Genomic DNA, 20,934 nt, shown 5'->3' on the forward strand with positions numbered 1-20,934 from the left:
AAAAGGAAAATGATTTTCAAACCAGACCCTGCAACCCCCACCCCCCTCCCCCCCCCCCCCCCCCCTTTTTTTTCTTTTCTTCCCTCTCCCCGTCAACCCCATTTCCCTCCCCATTTTGACTCCAGCCAAGCACTATCACCACCGGCGAGCCACCTAGACCAGACCCACTGTGACTGGTGAACCTCCAGCAGCCTTGAATAACAGCCAAAGGTGCAGCAGCAGCGTGAAAAATGGAGGAGAGAGGGAGAGAAATACGCGCAAGGCAGCAACTTCCAAGCCTTGTTCTAACGCCGCCCGGTGGTTTTTTCCGACAAGGCAGTGCTCATTCAACTCCTGGCATAGCGAGCTTTAAGACCCGACTGGCCTTGCCTTCAATGGTGGCTGGAGAGAGAAGATCCAGCAAGAGAAAGTTGAGAGAAAATCAAATGGGTTTTGCTAGTTTTCAGCCACTTTTCTAGCGATCCGACCTTTGGATTGGAAATCTACGACCACCGATGGACTAAGGGTGACAAAATCTTTGAAATGGGATCGGCCCCCTCCGATCGGACACCGTTTGAAAAAGGCAATCTCAGACGGTCTGGAATGCTTGGTGAGAATTTTGCACTTTTTTTATTTTCAAAAATAAGAAATAATTTCATGATAATTATTAACAATTTTTTGGCATAATTTAGGTGCGATTAGATCAAAGATAGTTCACCGGCAGCCGGTCTTAGAATGTAGTCAATATTATAGTCAATCCTAGCATTTTCAGACATTCTGAATGTGTTCCAGGTGTCAGATTTGACATAAGTAAACCCAAACTCTAAGTTGCTCAATTTTTACCTCATACTAGGTTTAAAATAAAATTCATAAAATATTCGTGAATAATCAGAAAATTATGATTCCTTTTGCAATAGCCTTATAAAATTGTTAAGGACGGCGTGGCAAGTTTATAGAATTTTTAAAGTTAGTTTGGATAGTTTTTGAAAAATATTAGTTTTAAAGTCTTATAATTGAATTGTCAAATATTGTGATTATTGCTTGGTTTAGAGGGCCTAGGAGGGGCCATATAATGATGATGAGATATGGGTTGAGTTTAGAAGTGTTACTTAAACTATTTTACAGGTTGGTCAATCCTAGGTAAAAGGAAAACTCTGTCGAATTTCAGGCATAAATTAGGCTGTCTGTTATCCCTTTAGAGTCTTATTTTGAATTAGTGCTAATAAATCTATAATATAATTATTTAGGTAATTGAGATCAGCTATTTTCTTTCACCCAGCAGCCACAATAGCCCCCGATGTAGAGTGAGTAGATATTGATTTTATTTATAATTTTAATATTATCATTTATTCAAGGCATGCATCACTTATACATATATGTATGTAGTTAAATATTATGCACACCTTTTATTGCATTTGTACTTGTTGACATTGCTGCTGTTGTTATTTTATGGTGATCTGGACCTGTGTGTGTGAGTTGATGTGTATGTAGATATGGGTAAGACGGGTAGACGCGGCTGGAGCTTGACTCGCTGGGACCCGATCCTTATTATGGATAAAGTCAGGGTAGGCACGACTTTGAGTTGATCTCGCTGGTAGAGATTAGAACTAAGAGAGTTGAGTAGGGGAATCAGCTCTCCATATATGTATGTGTAAGTGCTCCAGATTGCTTTTGGTGTGATTTGACTTGTTTTGCTTGGTTTCTATTAAGATGATGCATTTCATTTCTAAGGATGTATTAGAATTAGATAGTTATAGAAATTGTATGTAAAATCAATATCTTACTCTATGAGTTGAACACTCACTCCTATTCACCCAATTTTTTCAGGCTACAGGAGGAGTTCTTTTTAAGAGTAACCTGCTTTCTTTCTCGCAGGTTTAACATCAGTTATTTATTTGTTTTATTATTTTCTAAATTTGAAATCTATAACTCCACATATGTTAGCAGTAGCATGGGCCTTGTTGGAGACTATGTTAATTTAAGTTTTTGATATCAATAAATGAAATTTTTTATGATATTTATATAGTTTATAATTGATTAATTCAGGATTGAGCTGGGCTCCCCTAGCTTTAGATTTTAATAGTTATCGGGTTGAGCTAACATGAATAAAATAATAATATAATATAATATTTTATTTTCTTTTATTTGCATGACGGGCCTTAGTTTGGGCCCTAATTATGGATTTGAGATTAGTAAGGCTTACTACGGATCTCGGGGGCTTTATGTCGACCCAGGTTCTAGTGCCGGTCCGGCCTATGGGTTCAGGTCGTGTCACTATCCGTCTCCAGAAACCACCGAAATCACGCTTGGAAAGATACTGTTGCGTGCTCACGTCCCAAACTGCTGCCTTTCTGGTTCCCCCACGGTCGCGATTGGGTGTTAGGCAGGTGGATAAGACCGGTCGGCGATGCCTCTGGCTAGTCTCTAAGAAAGAAAGGAAAGAAAAGGGTGAAAGGGGGGGGGGGGGGGGGTGGGAGGGGTTGGGGACGCGAGGAGGAGAGAGAGGGGGGGGGGTCTGCTGCATTTTTAAAATTTTTTTTTATTTTTAATTACATCATCGGTTCCTGAACTTTTCTAGCTTATTCACCTAGGTCCTTTTCTCTCTTCAAATAGGTCTAAACTATTTTTATTATATTTAAATTAAATAAAGCTTTGGTAATAATAATACTCTAAAGAAATTTAATTACTTTTACCTATAATATAATTTAATCTTAAACAACTCTAATTGAATTTGATAATAAAAATAGTACAAATAACAATTTAAAATAATAATAGTAATAATAATACATGTAAAATAATATTCATAAAATAATAATAAAAAATATTATTATTATTATAATAAAAGTACTAATTTAACACCATGAATAAAATAATAATAAATTATATTTTATATATATAAAAAAATCAGGTTATTACAAGATATATAATTATTGATTTATTATATCATATTATTTATTGTATTATTAAAATAAAGCAATTATATAACTTTAAAAATGTAGTTCTAAAATAATAATGTAATTATTATTATTGATAAGGAAAAATCTTATAATTTTAATTTCTTTTTAAAAAAACATGTTTTTTTCCATAATAAATAAGTATTTTATATTTTATATTATTAATAGAAAATATTTTAATAAAATTGCAATGTGTTAATTAAGTTGTTAATATTGTAAATAAAAAGGATAAAAACAAATAACATTAATAATATTAATTTTCAAGTTACGCAAAAAAGAATAATATTATCTAAACAAAAAATAAAATAAAATTAGCTATCAACTGATAAAAAAATAGTTTTAAAAATAAAACTAATACAAACTACAATCAATGAGTATTATACTAGTACTTATCAATTATCAACTCTATTTTTTGAAATGTACCGAATAGCTTAGTTCACCTGATTGACTGTCTATTAGGGTGAACTAAACACCCACTAAATTATAAAGTATCTCTTAAAATTTAATGAAAAATTGGTACCTATTATATTAATATATGTAATTTGATAGTGTGTACATAAAATAAAATGGTTCAAGTTCCAAATAAGGACAAAATATATAAATTAAAAAAATATTTTATTTTAATCTCTTAAATCAGGATAGAACAAAGAAATATAATTTATAACTCAATTAATAAAAAAATAAACTTAATATATACACTAATTTTATATAAAAACATTTTAAAAAAAGTATTCAACTAAGTAATTCAATATAAATTTATCAAGATAATTTAATATAGGGGCCCACCATAAACGGGCTAATAATTCAATACTAAATTATATTTATGTCGAAAAAATAATATATATATATATATATATATATATATAAGGAATATTTTTTAGGAAAAACATTTTTCATAAAAATATTTTTTATCATTTGATTGTAATATTAAATGAATAGTATGTGTTTATATTATAGGATTAATTATTTAAATAATTTGTTTTTAAAAACAATTTACCATTTTAGTGTAAAATCCAAACTATTTATAATTCTAGTGTTTGCTTGAAAAAATGCTAATTGAAAAGGTATTTTCAAGGTGTAGAAAGTTAAAAAGAAACCACTAACTGAAATGGTGGTTTCAGAAATAAAATATTACACTTATGTCAGGTCACGTCATTGAAAAGCATGAAATTTTGGGACATAAAGACTACCGCTTGAATTGGCAGTTTTAGAAGCAAAAAATCACACTGAAGTGGGACAGACATAGAAACCATCACTTGAACTGGCGGTTTCAAAAGCAACACCAAAGCCACCCAAAATTGTTTGAAATGAAAAATTGGCAGAGAATTTATTTTTCCCTCACAACACATATAGATGTAAATAATTTAAAGAGTCTCAGCTAGTTTTAAAAAGAGTAACTCTCTCTATCAAATTTAGAGTTTTGCTTCTGTTGAATACGTGTTTTCTCTTCTCTTCTGCTCTAATATATATTTTCTTTAATCTAGCCTTTTTTTATATTATAAATAGGATTTTGAAGTTTCATTGTGGTTATTTTTCACACTATAAAGTTTTATTACAACTAAGATAAAATTTTAAACTGTTGTGCACTGCAGAAGCATGTAAACTGCAAAAAAATAAAGTAAACACACAAAATACCAATATTTACGTGTTTCACCCTCTCTACATAGGGCTACATTCAGGGGTAGGCCATCTTCCACTATCAACAATAATAAATCATCAATTACAAGCTCAAAACTATACTACCCATAAACTTAATTACACCCAAGAGAACCTATAATACATAACTGCTCATAGTAAATATATTAGTTAGTCCCTTTCTGATGAGAATCAAGCTACATCCACGCCAAAGGAATTCATCCAAAGTCCAATTACTAGAGCTAGAGCTAAATCACTTTAGAATTTAATTTATGAAATCTTAAGGAGCAAGGATTATAAGTTGGAATGGCATGAAAAAAATTATAAATGATTAAATTTGGTGAAAATTAAGCTTGGAAGCGACCAGGTGTCATGTGGAGCATTAGGTTACATGGAATAACCTGTGGACATGCATGCACCAGATCCAATCCATGTACATGCATCTGCTGGCACCTTTTTAAAAGAATATTCCTTGCTATTATAACCACCTCTCTTTTGGACTTAAATGCCCTTATTTGTTGCTATATTAAATTTACTTTTTGTTAGGAGTTTTTAATCTTTTGATAGATTAATTTTTGTTTGGACTTAAAGCTCCTTGCAGCTGTTATTAAAGCAGGGATATTTTTTTCTTTAGCTTTAGAACCAAGAGACTATAAATACAAGTGTAATGAGAGAGTGGAGGACACACTTTGAATATTAATGAAAGATTGTTTCTGCTCCTTTAGTGAGTAAATTGGCTGTTGCCTTTGTTCTTGTGAAGCTCATTAACTTGCTGAGATTTCTATCTTGCAAGGTTTAATGTGCATAATATTCTTGGTTTATTCATTCTCAATATGAATTAGGTCAAGAATCCCATTTCTGATATTTTCTTTGAATTACACAATAATCTGATTGTGCTGGTTCAAAGAATCAAATTCATACATCTTGATTTGGTGCTTTCCATATTGTTCATTTAATTCTTGAATGTGGGTTTTCAAGTTACCAATTACTTGAAGGTTCACATCAGTTTTGGTATCAGAGCAAAGGGATGTCCAAACAAGGTAGATTCTCTGTTTCCTTCTTATTCTTTGTGCCTACTTTGTGTTTGTTATCTTTTTCATATTTGCTGTTTGGCTCTAGTTCCATATTTGCTTCTACTTTTTCATCTTGCACCTGGTTCTTTCTTGCTAAACCTTGTTTTGCTTCTTATTGTATTTCTGTTATTCACATTTTTGTTCATTGTATGCTTGATCAAAATTGGCTCTTGGGGTTTAGTATGATCTGTTTGTTTACAAAATTTGTTTTGTTGAGTTTGTCTTAGGGTTTTGGGTTAATCAAGCTAAACCCATTATTCTAGCTATCTATTTTGCTTCCTTCATTTTGATATTAAGCATGAGAGCTTATTTGGGTCATTGAGTTCAGCTTACCTATTTAGCCTAAAACTATACTAGCATTATTTGGGTGTGTTTAAGACATTGGGTATAAATTTTGGGGGTGTTTGATGTTGTTTGCCTGCTAAACCAAAATTTTGCGGCAGACCCGATCAAATTGTGTTCACATAGAAAATAGGCCCAAAAATTCCTGAAAATTTACAAGGTGTTTATACCCTACTTCAGTAGTTCCCAAATTAAATTTCAGCTTAAAATTCAATCGTTTGTGTGGGAACCAAATTTTTGCCGCAGAATCGATCAAATTAAGTTCACATAGTAAATATACCTAGAAATTTATGAAAATTTACCGGGTGTTTATACCCCATTTCAGTAGTTTCTGAATTAAATTTCAACTTAAAATTCTACCGTTTGTGTGAGGAACCAAAATTTTGTGGCAGACTCGATCAAATTAAGTTCACATTGCAAATCAGCCCAGAAATTCCTGAAAATTTACAGGTTGTTTGTGCCAAATTTGAGCTATTCTTAACTTAAATCTCAGCTCAAAATTTAATCGTTTGTATGGGGAACCAAAATTTTGTGGCTGACACGATTACATTTGATTTATATAGTAAATCTATCAAGAAAAGCCTGAAATTCTAGCAGCAATTAGTCAGTATTGGGTTGCATTTGCCTACTCAATTTTAGATCAAAATACACTCGTTTGCTTGGTGATCCTAAATTTATGCAATTCTTGATATATTATGTGAACTGCTGGTAATTGTGATAAGTTGGTGGCAAAGTTGGATATTTAAGCTTGATATCACTTCTTTAGGTTGTCTCTTTTCCAGCTTACTACTCTTTTATTTTGGTGTCTTCTTTCTTGATTCCTTATTGCATTACATTTTCATGCTTGAACTTTTCTTTTCTTGACTTCTTGAGTCACATTATTGCTTTCTTGATTACTCGTTTTGATTCGTCACGTTCAAGAATTTTATTGTGTGTTAAATTTTTGTGAGTACAGTCTTGGTTTGAGTTACTTGAGTTTGATAAGAACTTGTGGACATAGCCAAGAGAGGTAAAAGGCACAGAGTGGTGAGTTCATAAGAGGGAAAAAGCCTTGTTGAGTTAAACACGAGTGGAGTGTCCCCTGTTGAGTGTAAACACGTAAGGGAGCGAGTGAGGTGTTTTCTTTACACTAACCATTTTCTTGCAGGTCTAAAAACATGTCTAGAAGGGGTGATGGTAGTGAGGGAGAAGGTGAAAATCCATTCTACATGCAGGCTGTCAGACAATAATTTGAAAGAATGAATGTTGTGTGCAATGGAATCATAGATAGGTTGGAAAGATTGGAGCAAAGAGATAGGCAAAATGAGAGAAGGCCAAATAGGAGGGATCTTGTACCTCCAGTAGTTGAATCTGATGAAGATGAGGTTGATAACTATGATTTTGATGTTGAAAGACCTAGGAGGGGTAGGTATGAGAGAAGAGCTGAAGATAGGAGGAATGGGGATAGGAGGATAAGAAGAGAGGAAAGAGAGAGGAATAGGGTAGATGACAATATCAAAAGTATTAAAATGAGCATCCCTTCTTTCCAAGGGAAAAATGATCCGGATGTGTATCTAGAATGGGAAAGGAAGGTAGAAGATGTCTTTGATTGTCATCATTATTCAGAGGAGAAGAAAGTAAAGTTAGCAGCAGTAGAATTTACTGATTATGCTTTGGTTTGGTGGGATCAAGTGTTGATTAGTAGAAGGAGAAATTATGAGCAATCAATTGCAACCTGGGGTGAGATGAAAACTATAATGAGAAGGAGATTTGTTCCTAGTCATTACTATAGAGAGCTACATCAGAGGTTACAAAGATTAACTCAAGGTTCTAAAAGTGTTGAAGATTATCATAAAGAAATGAAAATTGCTATGATTAGAGCAAATGTGGAGGAGGATAGAGAAGCCACCATGGCTAGATTCTTGAATGGGCTAAACAAGGAGATTGCTCATATTGTTGAGTTACATCACTATGTTGAGTTGGAGGATATGGTCCACATGGCTATGAAGGTAGAAAGGCAACTTAAAAGCAAGTCAAAATTTGGAGGAAATGCAGGTACTTCTTCATATTGGAAGTCTAACTGGAAGAAGGAGGATAGGGAAAAGGCTGTTAGCAACTATAAGAAAAATAAGGAAAAGGAAAAGAAGGTGGAGAAGAAATTTGTAGAAAGTAAAGGAAAGGAGGTTGCAACTACTACCCGAAATAGAGATGTGAAGTGTTTTAGGTGTTTGTGCAGTGGACACATAGCTTCTCAATGCCCAAACAAGAGAGTCATGGTCATGAGAGAAAATGGTGAGATAGAAACGGAGGAGGAAATTGTGAGTGATTCCACATCTTCAGGGGAGGAGGATGCAGAGGTAGAATATGCTGCTGAAGGAAGTGCTCTAGTGATTATGAGAGCATTAAATACTCAAGTAAAGGAGGATGTTGGTGATAAATTGCAAAGAGAAACAATTTTCCATACAAGGTGTCTTATCCAAGACAAAGCTTGTAGTGTCATCATTGATGGGGGAAGTTGTGCCAATGTTGCTAGTACTATTTTGGTGCAGAGATTAGGGTTGAGGACTTTGAAACACCCTAGGCCCTATAAATTGCAGTAGTTGAATGAATGCGGTGAGGTGAAAGTAACAAAACAAGTGCTGATTTCCTTTGCAATAGGATAGTATCAAGATGAGGTTATGTGTGATGTGGTTCCAATACAAGCTGGCCATTTATTACTTGGCCAACCATGGCAATTTGATAGAAAGGTGATCCACGATGGGTATAAAAATAGGTATTCTTTTGAAATGAATGGAAGGAAAATCATTTTGGCACCTATGACACCAAAACAGATTTATGAAGACCAAACAAGGCTTAAGCAAGCAATGGGTGAGGTAAAATCAAGAGTGGCCGAAAAGAGAGCAGAGAAGAAAAGAAGGAGTGAAAAGAAATTGACTGAAAATGTTGTGAGTGAGCAAGACAAGGGTGGTTGTGAGGAAAGAAAAGAGAGTAAAGAAAACATTCCAAGAGTGCTTGAAAAATGTGAATCTTATGCGCAAAAGGAGAGCTGTGCGGAAAGAGGGGAGAGAAAATTAAGCTTGTATGCTAAAGGAAGAGATGTGAGGAATGCCATGTTTTCCAACAAGCAAATGTTATTAATTGTGTTTAAGGACTCTTGTTTATCCACATCTGACCTTGACCCCAATTTGCCTAGTGTTGTTGTCTCCCTTTGCAGAATATGAGGATGTACTACGAGGAGATGCCACCGACTACCAACTATTCGAGGGATTGAGAAATAGATTGATTTTGTACCGGAGGCTTATTCCCAACCGTCCAGCCTATAGAACTAACCCTGAAGAAACCAAAGAATTACAAAGGCAAGTTGAGGAATTGCTAGCTAAGGGTTATGTGAGAGAAAGTATGAGCCCTTGTGTTGTACCCGTCCTTTTGGTACCAAAGAAAAATGGCACATGGCGCATGTGTGTGGATTGTAGGGCGGTCAACAAAATCACTGTAAAGTATCGCCACCCTATACCTAGATTGGATGAACTTTGTGGTGCTTGTGTGTTTACCAAAATTCACTTGAAAAGCGGATATCATCAAATTCGCATGAAAGTAGGTGATGAATGGAAGACTGCATTTAAAACAAAGCATGGACTATATGAGTGGTTAGTGATGCCTTTTGGGCTAACTAATGCTCCTAGCACTTTTATTAGATTGATGAATCATGTGTTACGTGTTTTTATTGGAAAATTTATTGTTGTTTATTTTGATGATATATTGGTTTACAGTAGAGGCATGAATGATAATATGCATCATTTAAGAGCTGTATTCGATGTGTTAAGAAAGGAAAAATTATATGCTAACTTGAAGAAATGTTCATTTTGCATGGAAAAGGTTGTCTTTTTAGGATTTGTCATTAGTGCTAATGGTGTTGAAGTTGATGATGAAAAAATTAGAGCTATTAGAGATTGGCCCATTCCAAAGTCTGCATCTGAAGTACGTAGTTTCCATGGACTAGCTAGTTTCTATAGAAGATTTATTAAGAATTTCAGTACCATTGCAGCACCATTGAATGTTCTTGTCAAAAAGAATGTTAATTTTGTTTGGGAACAGAAACAAGATGATGCTTTTCACAAAATTAAAGACATGTTATGTTCCGCTCTTGTGTTGGCTTTACCTGATTTTTCTAAGACTTTTGAGATTGAGTGTGACGCATCAGGTATAGGTATTGGAGCCGTTTTAATGCAGGATAAGAGACCAATAGCATACTTTAGTGAGAAGCTTAATGGAGCAGCTTTAAACTATTCAACATATGACAAGGAGTTATATGCATTGGTACGTGCCTTGGAAACATGGCAACATTACCTTTGGCCAAAGCAATTTGTCATCCACACAGATCATGAGTCATTGAAGCATATCAAGGGGCAAAATAAGTTAAGTAGGCGTCATGCAAAATGGGTTGAGTTTCTTGAGACCTTCCCATATGTGATTCAATACAAACATGGAAAAGAAAATGTGGTGGCTGATGCCTTATCTCGAAGGTATAACCTTCTTACCCTTCTTGATGCAAAGTTATTAGGATTCGAATATGTGAAAGAATTATATGTTGAAGATGATGACTTTGCTAGAGTGTATGCAGCTTGTGAAAAGAATGCTTTTGAGAAGTTTTATAGGCATGATGGATATTTGTTTAGAGAAAATAGATTGTGTGTGCCTAAGAGTTCCATGCGTGAATTACTTGTGAATGAGTCTCATGCTGGTGGATTAATGGGTCATTTTGGTGTTGCCAAAACTTTAGATGTGTTAAAGAAACATTTTTATTGGCCGAATATGAAAAGAGATGTTGAAAGAGTATGTGTTAGGTGCGTTGTGTGTGCTAAGTCTAAATCTAGAGTTTTGCCACAAGGTTTGTATACACCTTTACCTACCCCTAGTGATCCTTGGGTTCATTTGTCTATGGATTTTGTGTTAGGATTACCTAGGTCTAAACAAGGCCATGATTCAATTTTTGTTATTATTGATAGGTTTTCAAAAATGGCACATTTTATTTCATACCATAAAACTGATGATGCTACAAATGTTGCAAATTTATTCTTTAGAGATATTGTTAGGTTGCATGGCATACTTAAGAGTTTAGTTAGTGATGGGGATGTTAAATTCCTTAGTCACTTTTGGAAGGTTCTGTGGGGAAAATTGGGCACCAAGTTGTTATTTTCCACCACTTGTCACCCACAAACCGATGGTCAAACTGAAGTAGTAAATAGGACACTAACTACTCTTTTGCGTGCTGTGGTTAAGCAAAATTTGAAGTCAAGGGAAGATTGCATTCCACTTATTGAATTTGCATACAATAGAAATGTGCATTCTTCTACTGGCTATTCTCCATTTGAAATTGTGTGTGGTTTCAATCCTTCAACTCCTTTGGATCTTTTACCTTTGCCTGTGAACGAGCTTGCTAGTTTAGATGGAAAAAGAAAAGCAGAATTGGTGAAGAAAATCCATAAACAAGCCAAGCTTCAAATTGAAAAGAAAAATGAAAAATATGCTAGTCAAGCCAGCAAAGGAAGGAAGAAAGTTACATTTCAACCTGGAGATTGGGTATGGGTTCACTTGCGCAAAGAAAAGTTTCCCTCTCGAAGGAAATCAAAATTACAATCAAGATGTGATGGACCTTTCCAAGTGCTGACCAAAATTAATGATAATGCCTACAAAATAAACCTGCCCGGTGAGTATAATGTCAGTGCCACCTTTAATGTTGCTGATTTATCTCCTTGTGTTGATGCAGGAACAGATTCAAGGAGAATCCTTTTGAAGCGGAGGGGAATGATGAGAATCAAGCTACATCCACGCCAAAGGAATTCACCCAAGGTCCAATTACTAGAGCTAGAGCTAAATCACTTCAGAATTTAATTTATGAAATCTTAAAGAGCAAGGATTATAAGCTGGAATGGCATGAAGAAAATTATAAAGGATTAAATTTGGTGAAAATTAAGCTTGGAAGTGACCAGGTGTCATGTGGAGTATTAGGTTACATGGAATAACTTGTGGACATGCATGCACCAGATCCAATCCATGTACATACATCTGCTGGCACCTTTTTAAAAGAATATTCCTTGCTGTTATAACCACTTCTCTTTTGGACTTAAATGCCCTTATTTGTTGCTGTATTAAATTTACTTTTTGTTAGGAGTTTTTAGTCTTTTGATAGATTAATTTTTGTTTGGACTTAAAGCTCCTTGCAGCTGTTATTAAAGTAGGGATATTTTTTTCTTTAGCTTTGGAGCCAAGAGACTATAAATACAAATGTAATGAAAGAGTGAAGGACACACTTTGAATATTAATGAAAGATTGTTTCTGCTCCTTTAGTGAGTAAATTGGTTGTTGCCTTTGTTCTTGTGAAGCTCATTAACTTACTGAGATTTCTATCTTGCAAGGTTTAATGTGCATAATATTCTTAGTTTATTCATTCTCCATATGAATTAGGTCAAGAATCCCATTTCTGATATTTTCTTTGAATTACACAATAATCTGATTGTGCTGGTTTAAAGAATCAAATTCATACATCTTGATTTAGTGCTTTCCATATTGTTCATTTAATTCTTGAATGTGGGTTTTCAAGTTACCAATTACTTGAAGGTTCAGAGCCTCACTCTGTATGGGTCGGTGGGCCATGTACAAAGGTTCCTTGACGTTATTCGGGAGAGGTCGGGGTGAACGAGTCATGACTCCGGTTACTTCACGAGGACGTTCAGTCTAAAGGGGTCGGGAATGATGCGTCCCACATTGGTTCTGCAGGGAGGTCTTTGGTGTTATATATATGGGTTTGCAAACCTCCCCTTGTGAGCTAGCTTTTGAGGTGGAGTTAGGCAGGTTCATATCATTTGGTATCAGAGCCTCACTCTGTATGGGTCGGTGGGTCATGTACATAGGTTCCTTGACATTCTTCGAGAGAAGTCGGGGTGAACGTGTCATGACCCCTATTGCTTCACGAGGACGTTCAGTCTAAAGGGGTCGGGAATGATGCGTCCCACATCGGTTCTGCAGGGAGGTCTTTGGCGTTATATATATGGGTTTGCAAACCTCCCCTTGTGAGCTAGCTTTTGAGGTGGAGTTAGGCAGGTTCATATCACTTTCAGTCTCCTCTAGATATAACCTAATATATTTATTATTACAACACTACACCACAAAGGGTGTCTTCAACTATATGGGTAAGAACCCTCTCACCAATGGACAAGAATTCATTCCTTTTGAATTCTGTGTCCTTACTCCACCTTAGGCCGAAGTCTCTCTCCACTGCAATGGGCAAGTGCCCCTCATCAATAGGCAAGTGCCCCTCATCAATGGGTGAAGGAACGGAAGCGTGAAAAACACAAGTTTATACCATTGAATTCAAAAATTTTCACCTAGGGTCACATGCACCATGCAAGATTTATTTTTATCTATTTGATTTCAATGATAAACAACATATTAAAACTCTTTTAATATGTTTTTGGATCTGTATTTGCCATTTAAGATTTTAAAATTAATCAGATTAATTTTAGAACCCTAGATTAAATCAAGAACGATTACACTAACCTCTTGATGCAATCGCAGTGTCTCACAAGATTTGAGATTCGTCTTCAGGACACCAAATGTTGTCCCTCTAGCTTGTCCACACCAAGAACACCTATGGCAGCCTTTGAACAGCTTCTAAAGCCTTTTCTATTAATTAGAAATTCAAGTTCTGCCTTTTAAGAGATTAGAGATGTAAACAGGACACTAGAAACAATTTCTAGCGTTCTTAATTCAAGAGATTGATGGCTAATCTCTTTGAATTGATGAGAGATGAAGAGAAATAGCTGGAGAGGCTCAAAGCGGCGTGACAATTGAGAGGAGAGGCTGCTGGTTATGTTTTCTTTTCATAACCACACTTAAATAGCTAGGTTAACACATTAAACCCTAGCCACATGTCACCTTTTGATTAGCTCTAGGTTTAAGTGACCCAATCACATTATGCCAAGTATCAAACCTATATTTAATCTTGATTTTAATCATCTTACATGATTAAAAAACATTTGGCAAGCTTATGTGTAATCCCATGTGTCACCATCTCATGGTGCCACGTGTCACACTGTGAAATGACCAAAATGCTCCTGTGTCTTAATTTTGAGTTCTTAACCCAAAATAATTATTTTCTTCTTCTAATTAATTTATATCAAATATAAATTAATTAATTAATCTCTATTAATTAATTTCTCATCAATTAAATTCATATTTAAACACTTTAAATATAAATTTAATTTATACTACACATCCAATAATCTAGATTTGGTTTCAAGTCATGCTAGGGACTTTGCAATTTAATTGCAAACCAAATCTATTTAATTAATCAATTAAACTCTTTAATTAATTAATTAAATCATATTTAAATAGGTGATAACTTGTGTATGTGTGTGACTTACTAGGCTCATCACTAATTGGCAATGAGACATGATATCAACTCTTAATATCATCAGAACTCTTTCTTACCATAAATGATTTCTCTAAATCATTTTATGAACCTCATAGACCATGGTTAACACCTAGCATAGCATGCCATGGCCATCTAATTAGTAATAAGATTTACCTTAAATGAACCTATAATCATATGTTACCATGCACTAGAATCTCTCTGTTACAAAATCCCAACTCAAGCCGAGTCATGGTTTATGTCAAACTCCATTTGCTATGAATATTATGTTCTCTTTTAATTCCAGTTCTTGATTAAAAGATTTTTCTCATCGTAAACTCTTTCTCGAATAAATCTATCTGTCTCTGCCAGAACTTGAAACATCAAGAACAATTAAATGAACATAGGATTTTATCTCTATTTACTTAGAGGAACAGATTCCATCTTGATCAACACCTACCTCCATATATAACTAGCAGGAGCCAACACATGCCCATATACCCATGTATGAAAGCAGTATCAAACTCAAACTACCTATATACAAGATAACTGTGCTATCTCAGGTCTAAAGATTATATGCATCGATATGATTTATGACAAAACATTGACAAGAGTAAACTCCATGTGCTTGTCATAAGTGTCAAAGGTTCGGCCTACTTATCATTTATAAGTGCCTATCATGTTTGTTATATGGCATGAGACTCACCATTCCATCTTATTTATATCTCATATAAATAACTTGGGAACAAACATGAATACAATCTTTCTGGATAAGTCATGTCCTTATTATGAAGTATCCTCGATTGTGAACCTATTTATGATACTTTGTGCTAGAAATATTGTCACTCATATTCTTAACAACTTAAGAATAATATTTCTAACAAAATATCAATGGACCTTTTCTATTACACATAAATATATTATGTAAACGGAAAAGTGGAAATGCCTTTTATTAATAAAAATATGTACAAGATACATACTAAATGATATGCTCTAGGGCATACTACTAACAATCTCCCACTAGCACTAGAGCCATTCATTACAATATCTTAGACCTATCTTCTCAAGATGTCGGTCTAACTGAGTGTGACATAGGCTTAGTGAATGGATCACCGGATTTTCACCGATGCTATTTTCTGCATGGCTACATCGCCTCGCCCAACTATTTCTCGATAATGTGGTAGCGCCTTTCTATGTGTTTGGATTTACGGTGAGACCTTAGTTCCTTAGCTCAGTATGACTGTTCCATTATTGTCACGATTAGTGGAACCGTTGACTCAATGGAAGGAACTCATGTAAGTTCATCACGAACTTCTTTATCCAAACGACTTCTTTTGCGACATCGATGCGAGAATATACTCACCTCGATGAGTGGAATCTGCAATCGTGCTCTGTTTGGAACTCTTCCAACCGATCGCACCTCCATTACAAATGAACACATATCTAGAGGTAGACTTTCTATCATCGATATCGATTGGAAATCGTAATCGGTATAACCATCCAATTGCAAGTCTCCACCTCCATAAATCAAGAATAAATCCTTAGTTCTTCTCAAGTACTTAAGGATATTCTTGTGACTATCCAGATGTTCCAAACTGGATTGGATTGATACCGCTAGTCAAACTAACGAGATATGCGATATCCGCCTAGTACACAACATTGCATACATTAAACTTCCAATAGCCAAGCATATGGAATCCTGGCCATCTTATCTCTTTCTTCAGGTGTCTTTGGAGACATCTCTTTAGAAAGGTGGATACCATGTCTCACTGGTAACAATCCTCTCTTGGAATCAAGCATGTTAAACCTCTTTAACACCTTTTCCAAGTATAGACTTTGGGATAAACCAATTATTCTTTTCGCTCTATCTCTATAGATGCGAATCCCAAGAATATAGGTTGCCTCCCCTAAGTCTTTCATGGAGAATATATTTGACAACCATACCTTTATAGTCGTCAACATACCTGTGTCATTACCTATCAACAGTATGTCATCCACATATAAGACAAGGAAAGTGATAGCACTGTCACTAACCTTCTTATATACACATGGCTCATCCTCATTTTTGATAAAACCAAAGGATTTAATGGCTTCATCAAAACGGATGTTCCAACTCCTCGAAGCTTGTTTCAACCCATAAATGGATCGCTTTAGCTTGCATACCTTGGAACCATCTTGGAATTCAAATCCCCTAGGTTGTTCCATGAAAATGTTTTCTTCAATGTATCCATTGAGAAAAGCGGTTTTGACATCCATCTGCCAAATCTCATAATCATAGTATGCAGCTATTGCTAATAAAATCCTAATTGATTTAAGCATGGCAACAGGCGAGAAAGTCTCCTCATAGTCGATTCCTTGCCTTTGGCGAAACCCTTTCGCTACTAGCCTTGCCTTATAGGTCTCTACCTTTCCATCAGAACCAATTTTCTTCTTGAAAACCCATTTGTTCCCTATAGGTACAATACCTTCAGGTGGGTCAACAAGATCCCAAACTTGATTCTTATACATGAAATCAATCTCGGATTTCATAGCATCAATCCATTTTGAAGATTCTATATCTGATATAGCTTCTTCATAGGTAAGTGGATCATCTCCATGATCTATTTCTTCATGAGTAGACAACTCTTGTTCTTCTTCATGAAGAAAACCATATCTCACTGGTGGGTGAGATACCCTGGTTGTTCTACAAGGAACAGCTGTAGATGTTTCATCAATGGGTATAGGTTGACTAGATGGATCTATATCCATCTGATCTGTTGGTTGGTCAGAATTCTCCAATTCTAACTCTATTTTCCTTCCTTTGCCTCCTTCTTGAACAAACTGTTGTTCAAGAAATGTGGCATCTCTACTTATCACAACCTTTTGTGAAGTAGGCAAATAAAAATAATATCCAAAACTATCTTTTGGATATCCAACAAATCGACCTTTTTCTGATCTGGTCTCCAATTTATCGTGTTGACTTTTGATATAAGCTGGACAACCCCAAATCTTAACATGCTTAAGACTTGGTTTTATTCGGTGCCTTATCTAATAAATTATGAAAGAAATTGATTTTGTTTGAATCCTATTCGAATATATATAAAGTGATTCTAATGCAAATCCCCAAAGGAGATTGGCATATCGGTATAGCTCATCATACTACGTACCATATCCAATAGGGTACAATTTCTCCTTCGGATACACCATTTAAGCGTGGCGTGCACGGAGGAGTCACTCGAAAACAATGCCATGCTCTCTCAAGTATTCATCAAATTCAGTACTCAAATATTCACCTCCACGATTTGATCGAAGAGCTTTAATACTCTTTCCTGTTTGATTTTCTACTTCAGATTTAAATTCTTTGAACTTTTCAAAGAATTCATGTTTGTATTTCATCAAATACAAATACCCAAACCTTGATTTATCATCAGTAAAGGTAATAAAATAATGAAAGCCCCCTCTAGCCATTTCTTTAAATGGACCACATACATCACTATGTATTAGTTCCAAAATATTTTCAGCTCTTAGCCCTTGTCCAACAAAGGGTGATCTAGTCATTTTGCCCTGAAGGCAAGATTCACAAGTTGGAGTAGGCTCAGAGCCCAATGAGGATAGAATCCCTATTTTCTCCAGTTTTGCAATCCTATCTTCTGCAACATGACATAACCTTAAGTGCCAAATATATTTTTGAACTTAAGTTAGTTTTCACCATGGCATTGCATTCTTTTAGATTGTTATACGCTGGCCAGTGGAAACATTTTCTTACTGGCAATGGAAACACTTTCCTGTTGGCAATGGAAACACTTTCCTTTGCCTACATCAGCTTTGGTTTTCTTTTTCTGTTTAGCTATTTTCTTGGAAGGACCAGAATCTGAGGTTTCTTTTTCTTATTGCCCTTCTTCTTGTTGGACTTTCCAGCAGAAGAAGATGCAACCAAAGCTACCATTTTTCTTTTATTGCCTGGCATATTCTTTTGGGTAATAACTAGCATGTTGAGTAATTCAGCTAAGGTGCATTCCTGTTTAGTCATATGGAAATTTGTTACAAAATTCCCAAAAGACTCAGGAAGGGACTGAAGGATCAAATCCGTTTGTAGTTGGAAATCCATGTTGAAGTCAAGATGTTCCAACTGCTCAATCAGCCGAATCATCTTGTGGACATGATCCCCAACATTCTGTCCCTCAGACATCCTCATACGGAATAGCTGTCTAGATATCTCATACCTAGCATTCCTGCTGTGCTCACCATACAACTCTTGTAGGTGAAGGAGGATCTCACTCGCACTCTGCATGTTCTCATGTTGCTTCTGTAACTCATTACTCATAGAAGCAAGCATGTAACACTTAGCTCTCATATCATGCTCCTTCCACTTGTCCAAAGTTTCATGTTCCTCTTGTGTGGCCTCTGGAGGTAAGGGACCAGGAACATTTGAATCTAGAACATATCCTATATGTTCAAGGTTCAGGACAAGTTTCAAAATTCTTAGCCAATCAGACAGATTAGGTCCTGTCAACCTGTTGTGATCAAGTATGCTTGCAAGGATATTGGATGGTGGTGGTTGTTTTGTGCTCATTTTTATCAGAAAATTAACTGCAGAAAATAACCAGATTAAGTAGTAAATGTATCATGTAATTAACCAAAATGATTATGGTCTTTTAATCAAATTGGTCCTCCCACTAACTTAGCGAATCCTACACTTCCAAAGTAGAAAACGGAAATCCTAGTTGGATGGATTTCTAGTGGGTGATTGAATTCTTATAATTCTATTGATCATCCTCAGGTACATCCATTATTGGAATTACAATAAACTATAAGTGAGCAACTCATTGCCCATCACATCGCATGTGAGGTTCAATCCTTTACCTAGCCCCTAATGCTCAAAATCTGAGGTACATCCATTATTGACTTATCTTGCATTAGTTAAGTTGATCCCATTGAGCCAGTAATTATGCAAATAATTTTAATGTCCTCAGGTACATCCAATATTGGCCACCAAACCATTTACATATTTACAACATCTCATGCTTAACAATTATTCTTAAGAAAATCTCTTAAATTAATTGCATCTCATGCAACTATTTAAAATTTCTTAAAATAATTGCCCCAATGGAGGGCTTATGTTATAATTACTTTAATTATAGCATTTCCAACTTAATCATTTGTTTGGAAGATTTTATAGCCATCCTAATTACTATTAAGGTCTCACTTTGCACATTATCCATTTAGCATGCATATATCATATAATTGCATACATTCCCATACATCTCATGCATTCATGGATAAGCGATAAATATGGTATGATCATGGACTTTCTAAGGGATTCAATTCGAGCCACCAAGAATTGAATCGGGGCATTCCTAGGTGCATTTCATTCATTCATTTTACAAGAGTTGCTGAAGGAGTACATAATCAACACTTGATATTGAATTCCTCCCACTGGTCCCACCAATGCTCTTGACCTCCTTGAACTTCTTGCAATCCAATATTACATAGTAATCCTTGGCATACCAAGGCGAATTTACAAGAACTTAAATAAATGAAATTACAACCCAAAAATTATTACAAACTTAATAATACATGCCCAAAATAAATTAAAATAAATTAATTAATTTACAATCCCAAAGAAACATAAAAGAAATAAATCCAATCACATTGGTCTTTTATAGTCCATGATCATCCATCATGCATATCACTATTTAACAATTAAATAAAACATACATACTTAAATTAAATTGAATATCTCATATTTAACTTAAAAATTCAGATTTGAATATGATTCAAATAAATTTAAAAATTCAGATTTGAATCTCATTCAAACAAATTTAAAAATTCAGATTTGAATCACATTCAAACAACTTCAAAAATTCAGATTTGAATCACATTCAAACATTTTTTAAAAAATCAGATTTGAATCACATTCAAATATTTTTTAAAAAATCAGATCTGAATTTTATTGAATCAATTTTAAAAAATCAGATTTAAATATGATTCAAACAACTTTAAAAATTTAGATTTGAATCACATTCAAACAACTTTTAAAATTCAGATTTGAATCACATTCAAATATTTTTTAAAATTCTGATTTGAATCATAATTTAATTGTGTGATTAAAACAACTAATTAAACACTTTAATTAGTCAAAGAATAGGCCTTAGATCATACAACAATTGCAGAATTAAAAGCCAAACCTTGAACCACCCATGGAACCATTGTTGCCGCCACCAATGGTGGCTTCACCATGTGTGACGCCACACCTCTTAATCCAACCAGCAATGAATCAATCATCTTATGATCAAATCACACAATTAAATCATATAATCAACAATCTAAATGGCAAATATAGTGGCTCTGATACCAATTGAAGGAACGGAAGCGTGAAAAACACAAGTTTATACCATTGAATTCAAAAATTTTCACCTAGGGTCACATGCACCATGCAAGATTTATTTTTATCTATTTGATTTCAATGATAAACAACATATTAAAACTCTTTTAATATGTTTTTGGATCTGTATTTGCCATTTAAGATTTTAAAATTAATCAGATTAATTTTAGAACCCTAGATTAAATCAAGAACGATTAC

This window comes from Hevea brasiliensis, chromosome 1 (genome assembly GCF_030052815.1).
Source record: "Hevea brasiliensis isolate MT/VB/25A 57/8 chromosome 1, ASM3005281v1, whole genome shotgun sequence".
NCBI classification, from domain to species: domain Eukaryota; kingdom Viridiplantae; phylum Streptophyta; class Magnoliopsida; order Malpighiales; family Euphorbiaceae; genus Hevea; species Hevea brasiliensis.